This window comes from Opisthocomus hoazin, chromosome 7, assembly GCF_030867145.1.
Source record: "Opisthocomus hoazin isolate bOpiHoa1 chromosome 7, bOpiHoa1.hap1, whole genome shotgun sequence".
Classification (NCBI taxonomy): Eukaryota; Metazoa; Chordata; class Aves; order Opisthocomiformes; family Opisthocomidae; genus Opisthocomus; species Opisthocomus hoazin.
Genome location: NC_134420.1, coordinates 40124435 through 40138044, shown reverse-complemented (window position 1 = coordinate 40138044; position 13610 = coordinate 40124435). Strand labels below are relative to the sequence as shown.

The following is a 13610-nucleotide window of genomic DNA, read 5'->3' as shown; positions in this document are numbered from 1 at the left end:
GGTGGATGAGGAATCAGTTGGATGGTCGCATCCAGAGGGTAGTGGTCAACGACTCAATGCCCAGATGGAGATTGGTGAGAAGTGGTGTCCCTCAGGGGTCTGTATTGGGACTAGCGCTGTTTAATATCTTCATCAATGACATGGACAGCAGGATCAGGTGCACCTTCAAAAAGCTTGCAGATGACACCAAGCTGGGTGGTGCAGTCAACGTGTCAGAAGGATGGGATGCCATTCAGAGTGACCCGGACAAGCTTGAGAAGTGGGCCTGTGTGAACCTGTTGAGATTCAACAAGGGCAGGTTCAAGGTCCTGCAGCTGATTCGGGGCAACTCCCGATACCAATACAGGCTGGGGGATGAAAGGATTGAGAGCAGCGCTGCCAAGAAGGACTTGGGGGTACTGGTGGATGAAAAGGTGGACGTGAGCTGGCAATTAGCACTCACAGCCGAGAAGGCCAACCATATCCTGGGTTGCACCAAAAGAAGCATGGCGAGCAGGTCGAGGGAGGTGACTCTGCCCCTCTGCTCTGCTCTGGTGAGACCCCACCTGGAGTCCTGCGTCCAGCTCTGGAGCCCTCAGCGCAGGAAAGACATGGAGCTGTTGGAGCAGGCCCAGAAGAGGCCACAGAAATGACCAGAGGGCTGGAGCACCTCCTAGAATGAGGACAGGCTGAGAGAGTTGGGGTTGTTCAGACTGGAGAAGAGAAGGCTGCAGGGAGACCTTATTGTGGCCTTTCAGTACCTAAAAGAGGCTGATGAGAAAGATGAGTACAGGGCCTGTTACGATAGGACAGGAGTTAATGGCTTTAAACTAAGGGACAGTAGATTTACTTTAGATATAAGGCAAAATTTTTTATGGTGAGGGTTGTGAAACACTGGAAGAGGTTTCCCAGAGAGGTGGTAAATACCTCATCCCTGGAAACATTCAAGGTCAGGTTGGATTCTATGATTCTATTTACAGCCATCTAATACAATTGAAAAAATTTTTTTCCAATAGCCTTGAGGAGGCATTCAGGCAGAAATGTATTCTAGTTAAAGTGGTGTATAATAATTAATTTGTGAAAAATCTTTTATCTGAAACAATGGTGGAAAGGGAAGATATTTTTCATTTACAAGGTATTTATGGTTTACAACCTGTATTAATTCTTTATGTCGTACAAAGAGAGGTCACAGGTGTATATTTCCTCTACAAAGTGCTTCTTGTTTTTATCTTCTGGACCAAAGGAATGCTGTCTAGTCTTTCCCATGTTACAGACATCAAAGAAAGAATTGGAGGCTCTTTTAGAAATATTGACAGAACCTTCTCTGAATTCCATGGGACTAGCTTTTCTGAGCTGTCTTCATGCAAATTGCTTATGGTTCGAATTTGATGGGGGAAAATATAGTGGAAAGAAGTAGGATGGAAAATCAAAGATTCTGAAGTAATTTTCTTACTTTGCCCATGTAAAAATTATGAAAAAATAGATTTTGTGCAGAGATACAAAAGTCAAGATAAAAATTGTTATCTGAAAGTTCTATAAAACGTATTCTTTCTGCATGCAATGACTTATTAATTTGCTCAATGTTCTTTTGGCTGTCTGATCCATAGTACATTGTAGCCAAGAAGACATTTTTCTACAACTTTCGAAAGACATTCCAGAAGACAACTTCTAGAGAAATATTATATACAAAAAACACAGTGAAAATGGTTTAATTTTTAAAATTGTAAATATTGAACATATAAATATATCTAGAGAGAGAGACACTATTCTCCATTTTTACCAATAACCCTACACAGCTTTTGTTTTAATGTAGAAGACTTTAAACAAGCAATAAATTAACCCAGCCCTTGTGAGTTCTCAGTATTTTATCGCTGACACAACTTTTTTGAGATAAAAATCAGAAAACATACAGAGTTGAGTCTGCAGCTATTTTTAACTTTATGCTCAGCATTAAACATCAGTTTGATCATCAGAATGCACCAACTGTTTGATGTAATTTTTCTTTTTGGAAGCTTACGTTTACGAAGGCTATGTCTGCCTTGATAATCCTTGAGTGTGATAACAGGGTTTTGTTGCTGAAGGACAAGGAGCGAAAAAAGGTTGCAGTGCACAACTAAAGTCTCCATGCTATGATTTTTCTAAATAGATATAAATCATACACTGAAGTGTCACCGAATGAGTAACGCACATGCTTTTCATATCCAGTCAAACTTTAAGAGAATGAAATATGTTTGCTAGTATCAACTTGCCCCAGTAGACAGTAATCCACATCACAAGAAACACTTAATTGAGTCCATTTGGCAGTTGCTGCTCAGCAGGGACCTTGTAATAACATAACATGTAATAACATACCTCTCATCCCTAGAGAGAGTGTCCCTGCAGGTCAAGGTTGGGGTCATTGTAAGGGCAAGGTCAGGTAGCTTGTGTTATAGCTGCTATTGCTGCATCAAATTGCATCTTTTTTTTTTTTAATAGAGAAAATTAATTCCATAGACTATTTTCTAGTTTTTAACTCTCTCAGACACTTGTTTGTCATGTCTCCCTGCAAAGCCCCTGTAATATTAGAGTGGGACATTATCACTGAAAATTAAATACCCCATGGAAATGGATTAATGTTTCATATTTGTTATTTATTAAACTAATCCTAATGGATGAGTCTGTGTTTTTTTGTAAATTACTACACAAAGACTTCTCCTGTCAGCAAAGAGGTTTGTTATAAACTAAGCCACAGTACATAAAAGGTGTTAAATACCTCACAATAAATGCTGAGCACCTTGTGGAGATGGACATTGAATTTCAAGAGATATGAAGAAAAGCTAGCAAAAGCAAATGAACTTTATATTTCCACTCTATGATACTATTCTATAGTAACAAAATATTCTTGGGAAAACAGATAATTAGTAAGAAAAAATGTTTTTATTATAGGCTGCAATGAAACAAAACTGATAAAATATTTCAAGAGAGCAGTATGGCGATCAGCAAATTAAAATGATGAAAGAGGGAACCTCTGCCTTCTGAAACTGTATGGTCAAGTATCTGCCCACAGTCTTGCTCAGATGGCACATTATCATCGGGATTTTGTCAGCATAAGTATTCAGAATGTCAGTTAAGCTGAGGGATCAGGCATATGCATATAGGAGCCATAAATAAGGGGTTTTACTCTGAATTTCTTCATGAAAGGTTCTTCATGAAGGTTGGACCAGATTATCCTTCAAGGTCCCTTTCAACCTGTGCTGTATGCTGATTCTGTGGTAAGAAATCATATGAGAGTTTTCTCATTTGTGAAATTATAAGAGAAGAGAAACTTAACCTGATTTTCTTTTGGGAGATATATGGATCTTAGTTTTTAAAATTTGATGAGAGGTGGATCTTGGCTTTAAAAAGTGACAATTCTGTACAGAAAGATAAAATGGTATCAATGAACTACTGAGCTTTATATATACTACATAACTTTCCCATGGAGAATGTGACTCTAACAGAATGGTTTAATATCCACAATTGTGAATGACACTAAGGCACATTATAAGTACAGATGTTTTTAGTCTGAATGTATTTTACATGTTTTTTATTTATTTCCAGAGGCTTTTATCAGAAAAAACTTCCGATACTGATTATTGTTTCTACGATACATCAGGTTCAGTTTCACTAAAGCTAACGAGGATTTACATCTCCTGAAGAGCTTTTCTCTCAGTTTCTGAAGTTTCCTAAAGATTCTGGTGTCATTGAAATAAATCGACAACTGATCAACAATCAGCAAGTTAAAGAAGGAGTAAATCGTTATCTCTCTTCAATAAAACTGATTTTTTAAATGGGAGATTATAGCAAAGAACTCCATTCATGATCTCTTACTGAGCTACTAAGAAAGGTTATGCCTTGATTTCCTTGACTTGTGGGCTAAGGAAGAGTAACCAAGGGAAGCGTAACTGTTGGTTTTGTAGTTTTGGCAACAGGTAGGAAATGAATTAAAGTTCTGATCTCCACTTCTGAACTCTATTTTGTTTCCTTATTTTATCCAATGATGTCATAATGTAAAGCCTGTACAGATTTCCAGAGACCTTCATCTAGAAGTCCAGTTCTGTCTTTTCCCAGCTTACTCTTCAGCACAAGTAGTCAGGCTACCTTCTGGGTCCTGTGTCATGCATGACTGACAGGCACCAAAGAGTAGGAAATGTAGTCTCCCAACAGCAGTAGAGAGGGCGGGCTGTCAGTGGAATTCGTTGTCTGGTGGTTGAGGCTTTCCCTTCAGCAGCTGGTTGCTGGGTTACTAATTAATTAGCACCTGGGCATGCATTCAGAAAAAAAAAATGCAGATTGCATCACAGAAATATGGAAATACCTAAAGTTTCCTACTCTTCATTTTGAAATAATATAATAGAGAAGTAAACACCTAACCCATGTGGACTAGATTTTCCCATGATGTCCTTACCTTCCCCAAGTAATGCAGACAGGAAACTAACTAAATTAAGGCAGCCTTCAACTTTTCAGAAATGTCTGTCTTTTTCTCGTCATTGACTCTGTAGAGAGCTTTGGCAGTTATGTTAGGCAGTCTGTATTGTCCACATCTCTGCGAAAGGACATCTAAATTATCAGTGAGGATATATCTCAAGTAGGCATTTCCAGTTAGCAGACTGGCTTCTACCCTTACTTTCTGGGCGTAATATTCTAGTTCTAACAGATTTCCCAGAATGATTTACCTTTTCTTAACACATAAAAGGCAACTGATTTATTTAACCTCTAAACCAACTCAGACAGTGCAGCCAGAAGCCTTGAATACTTTGTCAGATTGTCTTGTTTGTTTGCAAAGCATGATATGCAGGCATCTGCGCTCTGCTTCTCTGTCAGCAAAGATTTCAGAACGACATTATTTTATTGTATATACAAAGAATAGTAGATGTGTACACTGGCTGACTGGACGTGACAAGATTTTGGTAAGCAACAGTGATAGTTCACTCAAGCAGATCAGCGATGGCTTAAGGAAACCAGCCAAAGAAAGAGTGACAGGTATCTTCAGGAGTTAACAAATGTTGCTAGTGTGAACAAATAGATTCAGGATTTGGTTTTGATAGAGCAAAATAAAATAACTTAGCAAGGAGTTTTCTCTTTTTTCAGAATGTAATCATTTTGTAAATGGTTCAGATCATATTGTGTATGATTTAGAAGAGCAGATCTTCTAGAGAAGAAGACCTCTTTAGAGAAAAATAAACCTAAGTTATAATTTAGTGTCATTATCAGATAGAAATGAAAAAGAGACCAAATATGTACTGGACTGTCAATAAGACACATGGACTGTATCAAGCATTTTTCCTGCATTACATCCATTCAAGATAGATGCAAAAGGAAACATCATTCTTCAAATGCCTACAGAAAAATCAGTCTTGCTAAGTAAATAAAAACCCCACTCTGATTTACATTTTGAAAATACAGTTCTTTCTTCACCATTTAGTTTGCAAACTGTGCTGATTCAAGTGGCCAGCAAGGCTAGGGTTAATAGGAGAGAATGACGGAGTTCTTGTCAGTTCCCTCCATCTAAGTAAAAATGTGTAACCATAGCCCGATTCTACCTTAGGATATAAGTCTGGTTACATCTCAATTTATAGAAATAATTAGATCAAATTAGATCATGGAAAGTTTAATTAACCAGGCATGGTTTTGAATTAAAGTCCATTTTCTGTGGAAATTGGAAATGGCCTAAGTAATTCAGTACTCATTATATCATGATTTAGCATCAAGCATCATGGGGGCTGTAAGTTAGAATATATGAAAAAAGCAAAAAGGATGTCAGCTTTCCAAGATTTTAGGCTGTATTTGAATGTCCAGTGGCTCTTCTAGAAAAAAATAAACAGGTTTTGAATGCTCAGTATCAGGCCAGCTTTAAATAGGGCAAAAGATCATTTGTCCAATTAACCAGGCTCCAAATTTCTTGTCATGGTTCTTTAACATACCTCCATCATAAAACACATTTAGCATAATTCTAATTCTTAATTTTTTATATATTTGAAATATGCACATAATCTACTACTAATATGAAAGGGACCATTATGAAATACTTCACCCAGTGCAACAGTGTCTAATTATAATTAATTCTATTAGCATTCATTATGATAAATTAATTTGTATTAAAGTGGACGTAATCTCATAATTTGATCAAATTTGGAACTAATTAATTTCCACCTAATATAAAGAGTTATTTATTATACTATGAGCCTCCTCTGTTTCTGAAGTTGCTCTTGAACATAATTTACCACCCTGTGTGTTATACAATCTGCAAACTAGCACAAGAATCGTCTGTAATACATTGCACGATGCAGCATGACCTCATTTATCCAAATTCCAGTACTCTTTAAAGGTCTGGGCTTCCTTACTACCCATCCGAGTAGCCCTTTTACAGGAGAGAAATTCAATATGAACAAAAAGAGTAAAATAAGTTATTCTGATTATCTTGTCCAAAATCCTTTTTGTCCAACTAGAAAATTTGAAGAAGTTTTACATATGTTTTAAATCTCTAGCTATGGTGCTTCCATTGAAGATTATTCATTCATGTAAATGGGTATAGCAGCACTGATTTTAATGGAAACATATATATTAAAGCTGTTAAGGATCAGGTTCTATAATGTGTTTATGAAAACGTGTTGAAAGAGATATTGTAGGACAGACTTTATGTCTCGGCTTTTGTTCAGCAGTGCTCTAGGAATCATATAGTTTCCCTGAAATCAACAAGACCTGTTACAGATGAAGGCACCGTTTACCATGAGTAAGGGTCTGGCTGCTAGGAAAGTAATACTGAGGTTGCTTTCATTTTAATGACTGGGAAATTCTTAAAGCATCCATCCATGCTTTTGGGGGAAGTGAGTAATGTCCACTAAAGTTATAAGATTTATGAGGGATGTCCAACTCACTTTCATTAAGAAAAAACTTTTAAAAATTGGTTCTCTGCCTTTAAGACGAAAACCATATGCAAGGAATACTTTTTCACAGTTGATGCAGCTACTAAGAAACAACAAAGTCTAAATAAGAAGTGTCATCTATTAGTTATCCGTTGCATTTACAGAACTAATTAGAAGAATTTGCCTTCATGATATTTGATAGGGATTGTTATAAGAGAGTTCTAGTCAGTATTCCAGAAATGAAACTCAGCTTTTTTGACCCTTCAGACACATAAGTGACTCTAGATTATTATGCTAAAAATGCTCTAACTCCAGTTCCATATCAGTCTTAGATCTTCTCCATATCTAGAAAGAGATGCCAGCTCCTTTCCCAGGACAAATCTTAGTGCTCAGCTAATACCTCTGAGATAACATGCTGAAAAGCTTTATTGCGTGATTGCTGGATTTACCATAAGACATCATTGTTATAGCTTCTGATATGTGAAGTGTGAAAAGTCCTTCCCAAATTTCTAATTGTTTTAAGATTAATTTAAAGCTGTATGATCCCAACTGTACCCTAAATTGAGCAATGTGATGTGCAGTCAATCAGAGAAGCACATGTACATGTGAGTTCAAAATGTGTCTCTTTATTTTCTAGGGTGTTGAAGTTTGAATGTACAGGTTGTACATTGAAACAACTGATCAGTTTGTATTTAACAGATGTTTAGTGGGTCATACATATGCTACATCTGTATCACAAAAAATGGTGAAAAACATTAACTAATAAATTATTCAGTAAGACTGAAATTAATCTTTTCCTACTGAAATATAAAAAATAAAAACAAGTTCAAGGATATGTTTTGTGTTACACAATGCTATTTTCTTAATAAAAAATTGTAAACACTTTTTCTCTTACATGTCCCTAAAGTACACAGAAGAGTGGAGTACTTTTATAAAATACATAGACTTTTTCTTCAATATAGAAGGTTGTATTTACACTGGTCTAATTCTGCCTTTAACCTAAAACACTGACCATATGTTAACATTCACCTTGACTAAGATTTCTAACTGCACTTCATATACTCAACTGTCCTTTTCATTTTAGAATAAATTGAAGTATGGAATTTTTAATTCCAATCTCTGATATTTCATGATAAAATACAGATTAAATTCTAGCTTTTACTGTTCCAACAAGTTATCCCTCCAACCAATTGGCTGATGAGCTTAACCCACTATTACTTTCATTTTTGTCACTCTGCTTCTTACTGATTTATCAAAACTGTTTTGTCTGTCATACCAGACAAATCATCAAGTCAGAGACTTCCCCAATGTGATTTGAAGCTATCTCTAAATTGTCAACATAGGAACTTATCTTTAATTTGAAAAAGTTTGTCTTCATGTTTGTCTGGCAATATCACCTGAAGGAAATCTTTTGTAAGCTTTTGTTGATAAAAAGATACACTGGAATATTTTGCACATTCTGAAAGAACAGGTCAGCACAAGGACACAAATTTTCTGATGGGTCTGAACAGAAAAATTAAACAGAGGTTTATGTACTGCATTCCCCAAAACGAGTAGGTCTTTGGAGAACAAATAGAGTCCCAATGCAAGGACAGTTTTTAGACAGGCATTTATTTGAGCCTTTAAAGTACTTGGTAGGTTGTGCATGGGTTTGAATCCCTCAGCCATTCCCAGGACTTGTCAGCGTGTCTGCATATTTGGTGTTAATGGATACAGCTGCAGATATGACCACAAACTCACATTTTAACAGGAGGACCTTATCAGATTCCATAGTGGCAAAAAGAAACCTCAGCATGATCCCTCTGAAATGGATGAAATTGATCCGGAATAGTGCAAAATTGATTGAGTAGTACTAAGCATTTCCATCCGCCTAGTCATATGCAGGACATGTCATACACCAAAAAGGTAGTAAACTATCTAAAAATTTTTTGCTAATTGCACTAAACACTTTTTTATGTACATGAAATAAGTGTCAGTAGACAAATGTCAAAGGCTTAACTTGGTCGAATTTAAACGCATGAGTTGTAACCCACAGAAACAAAAACATAATTCTTCCATCCTGGATTTGACTCTAAAAATTGAAACAGTAATTTCAGAAACACCTAAGGGAGTTAGGGAGAGAATTCCCATTATATTTCAGTGGGTTTTGTGTCCATAACCCCTTTAGTCTCATTTGAAAATCTCAGTCGTACATTAATCTTACAATGAAATTTATCTTATGTGCAGCTGGCCAGCACAACACTTCTGCTGGAATGGCAGCCGAGCTCCCTTGTACATCAGGCTTAGACCTATCTATGTGGAAGTAGTTAAAATATGTGCAAGATATTAAACTACAGCATATCATTCATTAGTTAAAAAAAAAAAAAGAAATGGGTGATTGACTGAAAACCAGCAGTAATTTTATTGTAAGTATTTTGAGGACATTTTAATAGGTTGTGATCTACCTTCATAAATAATGTAGAACAATAAGAAAATGCATTTTTAAATTTGATAGTTCTATTATTATTTTATTTTATAATTAAAATGAAGATGCTGGACAAAGAGATATCTGAGATTAATTTTTTAATTCAGGAAACTACTTCACACCATGACTATTCTATAATCTAATGTGGCAATATCATTGAGACTAGATGAAACAGACCTGCTAGCGTGAGCTGTTTTAAAAAAATGGAAAATTGTTAACAGTAATCTTTTGGATCTTTGTGCACAGGGCAGCTAGTGCTGAAAGGAGGGAAGACCAGAAGAGGAACTAGAGAGATCTGAGTAGGCAGATACTGTTAGATTAATGACTGGCATTGTTGGAACTGAGCTATGGGGATAGCTGCAGCGGCTTCACAAGCTCACCCCTACCAGTGGGTGTTGCTATGGGTACCAGCTCAGAGGTGTCACATTAAAAAAAAATTAGGAGGGGACAGGGAGAGACCAATGAACAGCAAAAGGAAATAAAGGATATATATGCCAAAACAACATAAAGACACATTCTATGTACACAACAAAGATGTTTTGTGCTATGTTGCAGTGGAATATGAAAAAAAGAAGGAACAAATGAGAGCTATTGAATTCTCAAAAAAAATGTCTAAGGAAATAGCATGACCTAATTTATATACGTAAGATTTTATATTTTTATTTATTGTTTAAAATCCAGGCAAAGATAGAAAAGACATTCATTAATCACAGCATTATCTGACAACAGAAGAGAGTTATCTGTAGTATGCAATCACTATTCATATATTTGTTATTATTTGGGGTCACATGCAGTCTGGAAGAAAATAAATTTAATAAGTGATTGTTATTTAACACCGCAGTTATGCCCCAATTCATCATGTGATGTCAATGTATCTAACTTCCCCCAGCATGAGCAGTGGTCCTTTAAATTAGGTGCACTGCTTAAATCCTTGCTAAACTCTGCCTTATCTGAAGGAGTCTTCAGACGTAACACAGGGTCATGTGCCATTTTTAATAACCTAGCGAAGAGGTGAATGGCAAGCATGAGGCAAGGAACACCCTAACTAAAAGGTATGGTCACAAAATACAGGGGAAAAAAAAAAAGAAAAAAAAAACCACAAAAACCACAAAACCCTGCACCCAAACAAAAAACCCAAACAAAACCTCACTCTGAGGGCACTTCGTGCAAATGTTTCCCAAAGGGCAGAGAAGATTTTTGTCACTTTCCTGTTTGCTTGTTTGGCTTGTGTTTCAGTCAGATAGATTTTAGTGAAGTCTTTAATTCCTTCAGATGTGGCGAAAGTTTGCATAGCCTCCATGTTTGGTGAAATAATTGTGGTGGTAGGAAGGTTCAGTAAGTGGCAAAACTTCATTTAAGGCTGTTGGGAATAAAATTGATATTAATGAGAATGTTAAGTACAGAATATGTTACTGCTGTGATTACTAGGTTGCACCATACAATACACAGAAAGTTGTGAAAATTCTGTTTTGACTCATTTTTTCACAGAAATGGATCATAGCATAAAATTTTTATTAACCAATAAAAATAGGAAGATCTGACCCATAGGAAAAACTCGGTGTGATGCAAAAAATGGTATATTATTCCTGGTTTCTAGTGAGTTTGCCTATCTGTTTCTCATGCATGAACAACTTTTGTAACATTCAGCTAATAAAAGTTTTAAGTAACTTCTGCATCATATATTTTATATATTATATTTTTATACGTTTCTTAAATATGTTTAAATTTAGCCACACTTTTTAAAAGTAATACAATCTTTCAATTTTATTTTTAATAAAAAACTGAATTAAATGTAATTCACTGTGAATAGATTCTGAAGACCTCCCATATTTAAAAATCCTGAGTAGATTATGTGCTATGTTACACTTTTCAGAAAATACAACCTTACATTTGTCTTTGAACCGTCTGACCCTGCAAACAATCTTTCAGTTCAACCTTGCAAAAAGAGGGGAATGGAAGTAAAAAAAGTGTTACGTTCCTGTTATCTTAAAAATGTTATCTTCCTTTTGACATGTCGCAGTGAATGACATGTTTCAGCTAATCAGATGTTTACAGAAAAAGTTACACTGTACTACTAAGAGCATATGCATTTTAGCCCAACTTTGTAATTGTTTTGGGTGAGAAGTTTCCCAGTTTGTTGCAGACACTAAGTGTTTATCTGTCATTTTCCCAGCAGGGAGTTCCCTTATACTCATGTAAAACAGTATAACCCATGGAAGCAATACCACTAAAAAGGTGAGTCTGATATGATAAGTAATAACATCATCAAAATAGACAGATTCAAGTGCAATAGAGGTTTAAAAGGTTATTTGGCACCACAGGTGCCCTAAAGTTAATTTTCAGTATGCTGGTTCAAATTCTGCTCAGACTGACAGTGGTTAAAGCTCACTATTATTTGATTGCTCTTGAGTGATATCTGTGAAATAGTTTGCTGTCCTTTAGCTTCTAGTAAGTGTAATGTGAACTCATTAATCTCTGCTCTTCAGACTCAAACTCTTGGCTACAGTAAAACCAAATACAATGTTCATTAACAGTAATCGACTCTTCTTTATGAACTAGTATTTTTAACTAGTCAAATATACCTAAGCGTATAAAAAAAACCTTATATGAACACCAATAAACTCTGCTACAGAGACTTATATGGAAATATTACTTCTGATGTCTGTGTTGTGGTATTTTATGAATCAGAAGGTGGCTGCCGTCTTCAGGGCTTTCAGATTTACTTTTCATGAAAATTAAAAACCAATTCTCAAAAAGAAAGCATACACACACCACAGAAAGAAATAATGGGGAGAATAATATGAACAAAAGAGAAAAAGGAATATTTTAGCATCCAGAGACCTACATTTTTACAGAAGGAACTTGATTTTCTAGTTGTCTCTTGCTTTTTCAAAAATATTAAATAGAAATTTGATATGCCATAAATAACTAACAAAATATTAGTTCATAACTAACAGTCTAATTTCAATTACTTCACAAACTAATGTGTTATTAGCTATTTACTATGGAGTATACTACACTATACTATACGCAAAAATGTGTAGGCATAGAAGTGGATTACATAGCAGTAGGGGTGACAGCTTTCTGTGACAGAATGTTTAACTTTAGTAGCTGCAAGACTGAAGAAACAGCTTCCAAATAACAATTTTAAAAATATAGATTGTAACTTCTTGGATAGAGTCTGCTGTTCACAGGTGGGGTCATCTGGATCCTAAGTCTTTTATTAGAGAATCAAAATGTTTTCACTGTTATCTTTTTTTAAAATAACAACATTCACCCATGCCTGAGTAAAATAACTTTGATACACAGTCCAAATTAGTCCTTCTCTGAAAAACAATCTGCACCTTTAGGATCACATGATATTTTCAACAATCACAGTAAAATGAGGATGATAACAGAGAAATCCCTCCGGCTACTGCATCTTTTCCTTCTCCTCCCTCCTCAACACAGAGACCATATGATGGAACACGCAGAACCACAAATTACTGAAGTGCGCAGTTCCTACTTAATAATGACATCCCATAAGTTAGTAAAAATCTGCCAACATCTGCAAGCTTCTCTGCACTGCTGTGAGCCAAAGTTAAAAATCATGTGTGACAGTGCTGTGGAAAACACAATTGATTCCATTCTGATTGTGTCAGTTCCAAACACAGACAATATTGATGATGCTGTACAGTAATCTTATTGGGCTTGGGCCCAGCTGAACATTGGTCTTTGTCAACTCATTATTTCTCTATCAGAGGGATCTCACTAGATTGATCTTGCCAGAAGCTCTTGATGTGTCTCACAAATCATTGTTCTGCTGTTGGCAGGCAGATTCGAGTACTGCACGGTAATTGCTGGGGTTTTTTCCTTTCCCCAGAAGGCAGTGACTACATATTGCAAGTCATTGTCATATGAGAGAATATAACTGTCCTAACAAGATAATGTAGTTAACTGTGCAGTACCCAATCATGCCAAAAGATGTGGTCGTATTCTATATGTTACTAAAGAAGCGAAATTATTTCAAAATGTAAACTTTGTTGTTTTTCCTTGCCACTCCTTAAATAAAAGAAATTACCTAACTTTTTAGTCTATCAATGTGAAAACATGATTGGATAAATTGTATTATTTTAAACTGCAACCCAAACATGGAAAGGTCTTGACTGGCCTCTTCCTATTTGTACATAGAGAAACAAACCACATGTGAGTGTTTGTGTGATCGATACTACACTGCAAAACTCAGACACAGACATCTGAGTATCTGACAGGAAGTGATTACATCTTGGTATTTTCTTTTACAT

At 35.8% G+C, this 13610-nt stretch overlaps 1 long non-coding RNA gene across 12 annotated transcripts in view; it reads left to right on the top strand.

Moving 5' to 3' along the window:
• Positions 1-13610, top strand: part of LOC142362055 (uncharacterized) — a 91164-nt gene that overhangs the window by 55347 nt on the left and 22207 nt on the right. For 3 of the 12 annotated variants that reach the window (XR_012764613.1, XR_012764607.1, XR_012764609.1), the window contains exon 6: positions 11504-11562. The exons of 2 other annotated variants lie outside the window; for them this stretch is intronic. This is a non-coding gene — a long non-coding RNA (uncharacterized LOC142362055). 7 more of the 12 variants (XR_012764608.1, XR_012764605.1, XR_012764606.1 and 4 more) reach the window with 4 other exon arrangements.